Source organism: Sinohyriopsis cumingii, chromosome 14 (genome assembly GCF_028554795.1).
Source record: "Sinohyriopsis cumingii isolate HCF-2022 chromosome 14, ASM2855479v2, whole genome shotgun sequence".
NCBI lineage: Eukaryota > Metazoa > Mollusca > Bivalvia > Unionida > Unionidae > Sinohyriopsis > Sinohyriopsis cumingii.
This window is the reverse complement of record NC_142974.1, coordinates 8,253,956-8,259,177: the sequence shown is the minus strand read 5'-3', so window position 1 is coordinate 8,259,177 and position 5,222 is coordinate 8,253,956. Positions and strand designations below refer to the sequence as shown.

General features: G+C 40.8%; 1 long non-coding RNA gene across 2 annotated transcripts in view; it reads left to right on the top strand.

Moving 5' to 3' along the window:
* Positions 1–3,719: 3,719 nt before the first annotated feature.
* LOC149783170 (uncharacterized) overlaps positions 3,720–5,222 on the top strand; it is a 4,516-nt gene continuing 3,013 nt past the window's right edge. For both annotated transcript variants that reach the window (XR_016413564.1, XR_016413563.1), the window contains exon 1: positions 3,720–3,871. This is a non-coding gene — a long non-coding RNA (uncharacterized LOC149783170). The remainder of the gene's footprint in view (positions 3,872–5,222) is intronic.

The window sequence follows — 5,222 nt, the reverse complement described above, 5'->3', positions numbered from 1 at the left end:
AGAAGGAACGAAAAGTCTTCATAGCTTACAAAAAAATGCCCTAATGAACGGACGCTTGCTGCTCTCAGAAGTGCCCGAAGCAACACCTAACGCATCGCTAGACAGTGTGCGAACGAGTACTGGCAACAACTGTGTGAAGGGATCCAGCACAGTGCCGAGTCCGGAAACATCCAAGGTATGTACAGTGGCATCAAGAAGGCTCTAGGCCCTACAGTGAAAGGGGTCGTTCCCCTGAAATATCTGATGGGAGAGAAGATCACAGACCGTGGGCAACAGATGGCCAGATGGTTGGAGCACTACTCAGAGCTATACTCCCGAGAAACGTCAGTCACCGATGCAGTCAGCAGCAGCATAAAATATCTGCCCACCATGGAGGAGCTCGACAAAGTGCCAACCATTGAGGAGCTCACCAAAGCAATTGACTACCTCCCAAACGACAAAGCACCAGGTAGTGACAGCATCCCGCCCGAAGCTATCAAACGTGGTAAACCAACATTGCTTAAACCACTGCATGAGCTACTTTCCCTCTGATGGGAGGAAGGTGCAGTCCCCCAAGACATGCACGATGCCACAGTTGTGACCCTTTGCAAAAACAAGGGCGATCGCAGTGACTGTAATAATTACAGAGCGATCTCGCTCATGAGCATCGTTGGTAAAGTGTACGCCCGCATCATACACAATAGGCTTCAGTTGCTGGCGAACCGAGTGTACCCTGAATCCCAGCGCGGCTTCAGAGCAGGCCTGGTCGACGCCAGACATGACCTTCTCCGTACAACAACTCCAAGAGAAGAGCAGAGAGGAAGGTCAACCACTCTCCATGATGTTCATCGACCTCACCAAGGTCTTTGACTTGGTCAACAGGGCCTTTTTGATCTTCTCAGTAAGATCGGTTGCGCCCCAAAACTCCGCAGCATGATAATCTCTTTCCATGCAGATATGAAGGGATCAGTCCTGTTTGACGGATCCTCCTCAACCTCCTTCCCAATTAACAGCTGCGTGAAGCAGGGCTGCGTGCTGCCACCAACCCTTTTCGGGATCTTCTTCTCCCTGCTCCTGTCCTACGCCTTCGACACGTCCACCAATGACATATATCTACACACCTGGTCTGACCGGAGGCTGTTCAACCTGGCACCACTGCGCTCAAAGACCAAAGAGAGTTGTGCTCATCAGGGAGATGCTTTTTGCAGATGACGCAGCTCTTGTGAACCACTTATCCTCCAGAGACTGGGTGACCGTATTGCTGTTGCCTGCATGCAGTTTGGTCTCACCATCAGCTTGGAAAAAAACAAATGTTAGCGTGCAAGATACCACTATTGCCCCTTAGATCAAAATCAACGGTGTAACCCTGGAAGTAATCAACAACTTTACCTACCTGGGGTCAACCGTTAGCAACACTCTCTCACTTGATATGGAACTCGACAAAAGGCTTGGAAAGGCAAACACCATCATGGCACGACTAACGAAGAGGGTGTGGGAAAACAACGCGCTGACAGAGAACACCAAGGTCCAAGTCTACCAGGCCTGCGTTCTCAGCACCCTTCTATACGGAAGTGAGACCTGGAGCATCTACATGAGGCAAGAGAGCCCTTCTCAACTCCTTCCATATACGGTGCCTAAAACGCATCCTGAAAATCTGCCGGCAAGACCGTGTTCCACACAGGGAGATCCTGCAGCGTGCAGGTACCCCTAGCATGTACTCCCTGCTGCACAAACACCGCCTGCGATCCGACGCATGGAGGATGGAAGGCTGCCAAATGACATCTTATATGGACAGCTAGCCACTGGCATGAGAAGAGTCGGCCGCCCCTCACTCCGTTTCAAGGATGTATGCAAGAGGGATATGAAGGCAGGCGACAATTCACTCGATGGCTGGGAAGTGCTGTCCCAGGACCGAGGCACCTGGAGACTGACGGTAAACGAGGGCATATCAGTCGCTATTGCGAGAAGAGGCCAGTTGGCGGCGGAGAAACGTGAGAGAAAGAAGAATGCGGCAGCAACCACAGTAACTCAGAATTCCCAGCATGTCTGCACCAACTGCAATAGGGACTGTCACTCACGTATAGGCCTGCACAGCCACAGCAGACGATGCCAACACCCCAGAGACAGACAACACCCCAAGGGCGCTATATGCATGGTCTCTCGAGACTGAGTCGCCAATGATGATGACCATAATATTAAAAATTGAAATTAACCCTTTTTGTGATGAAGAAACTGCATCAATTTATCATATATATATATATATATATATATATATATATATATATATATATATATATATATATATATATAGCCGATTGTGTCCCATCTGTATGCTGTATCATTTGTCGCTTAGTCAACCTCTTATAAGCTCAAAGGTTCAAGTATAAAGGAACGTCTTTGTCAAAGATTGAAATTGCATTTATTTATATACGTTTGTCTTCCAAAGGTTGCATCTGTCATCAAGTTATTTCTTACTGCCAATGGTTCAATCTGTTATCAACTCACTCTCTACTGCCAAAGGTTGCATCTGTCATTAAGTTATACTCTACTGGCAAATGTTGAATTTGTCATCAAGTTATACTGTACATCCTGAAGACTGCATCTGTTATCAAGTTATACTGTACATCCTGAAGACTGCATCTGTAATCAAGTTATACTGTATATCCTAACGACTGTATCTGTCATCAAGTTATAATGTATATCATGAAGATTGCATCTGTCATCTAGTTATACTGCACATCCAGAAGGTGTATGCTTTTCTTTAAAGAAATCAAAAGCCCTCATAAAGCTGGTGTTTCTCATGTAAAATGATTCGTTTAGGGGACACCCTTAGACAAAAATTTCCAATAAATGAAATATGTGTGTAATAACAGACTCGAAAGTGAATATTAACATGCCAGCATAATACGATATATTTAGACACTTCATAACATTTTATATTGCTGCAACTACACTGACTAAACTTAGAGTATTATTTACCTTTACCTAGAGTATTATTTGCTTTCAGCTAACTAATATTTCAGTGCTGCATTCAATACTGAGTCGTATACATCATATCACATCCATTGTAATGTGTATAAGCATTGAAAAAATAGAATAAAGTAATCTATGTTCAATTATATACAAGAATGAAGAAATACTATTTGAAAGAAGATTATATTTTCCCAAGAACCGCTTCGATTCAAATCATACCTCAATATAAACTAGACATCAAACAATAACAATTTTAATTATTGTACTATAATTAAACATAAGTAATATAACTCTGACATTAGCTGCACCTTGGTAGTAGGTATCACGGAAAAATTCTTTTTCCATAGACCTTAATGCTGATGTTTGGGGAAATAAATATATTTTCTATCCTGCTTTAGCATGCACTCACAGACTTTTCTAGAAGGCAGTCTTAGATTGTCAATTTGACAAAGACAAAACCAGGTGTTCCATTGCATTTAAGAGAGATAACTATGCTGGAACTAGATAGGGGTAGGAGTTATCTAGTCACAACAGACAAAGTTTCAGACATGTATACCACATTTTGTTTAAAAAATCATAAAAATAATAAATATCAGCTCGATAGGAATTAACATAATCTCACATGTTGCCGGGAGGATCAACTTTCTTTTAAGCCTAACAGAAAGCACAATTCTTACATAATGCACCAATCACAGCTAGTTTTGTTGTTTATTTCCAAATACAATGTTCCTACACCTTAAGCTCCGCCCACCTGGACTTATGCAATTAGACCAGTAAGAATAGGTGGTTATCTTCCTACGCATGGAGCCGATACCGGATATCGAATGACAAACAATATATATATAAAGCTATGATATCCGTGCAATTTCAGCAGGTCCACCTCGCAAAGGAAAGACCATTTCGTGCTGAAAATAAAAAGGTAAGGCCGTGTCTTTATTTTCTGCTTTTATAGAACCACAATTCATGCAACATGTAAATGAAGTCAAATTTTTGCCATGATGATGGTTAATGAATATAGCTGTTAGGAACTTATTCGATGAGACAGAAGACGTGATAGGTAATGATGTTTTATGTTAATGAATTTACAAATCCTTTCAAAGTAATGCAATGATAATAGGAAGCAATTGTCTATTATCTTTAACTCAAAGCTCTTCAGAGGTCATCCAGCTATGTACCTCTCGTGTATTTATCTCTCACGCAGGGAACAAGTGTCAGTTTTAGCATATATCTTTCTGTGACTAAGAAAAACTATTCGTCCGTATTACTGATAATTAATAATGCTAAACTACATATGCACCTTTGACCTCACCATTTCCTAATAAATTACGTAAATAAAGTGAGCTTAAAACGAAAAAGTTAATTTTCTGAGAATTAACATGCAGCATTAGATCTGATAATATATAGCGTAGTAACCATTGCGTATCCATGTGCATCTCGGGTCTCTATATAGGTTCATGATTTTGCTATGTTATGACACTAAAGTAACCACGAAATGTACCATATGATGACAATGTCCGTTTTAGAAACATTTTACGAATAATGTTCTCATTTATTTTTGAGAGAACGCTTTTAATAAAAGTATCAACGAGGACCCAAGATGAACATAGTACTGTTTTTTTTATAAGGGAGGAGAAGAGGTGAAATTCAGTGTGCATAATACATATTAAGAACTCATTTGACAGTAAATATGTTATTACTGATAATGTGCGATTCCTGGTATGACATGGGCCTTAGTACAATTTGTTCTTCGCACAGTATTTCTCTCAAAGATGAATCGTCGGTTTTAGTTTAATTATTGCGTACCCACCGTGTGTGACATCATTGGTGGGGAAAAAAAACGAAAATTATTTATCGCAGTCTTTAATTACTGTGACTAAGGTCGGCTGTCTACTGGCAGAAAATCGTTATTCCAATCGACTCTTTAAAACATGATACCTATTGCTTCTGAGTTTTACTGACAAGGATAAATATCCAAGATCAAGAAAGACATGGATCCCGCTAAACTTACATTTAGCGGACACTTGGCCTGTCCTGATACCAATATTGGTGCCAGTACAATTTTGTTCGAACTGTTATAAATGTCAGGTAATGTATTGTAGCTAGACAAGCACCATGACATGGATAACCTGAATGGGATAAACCCTAATCTTTATATCCTTCTTTACACAGTTTTTACGCCAGATTGACATCTGTCTATAGTTTATTAACCAGATAACTTTATACTCTTCATAAAAATTAGTACTACTACTATTTCTTCATTTGATGAGGGC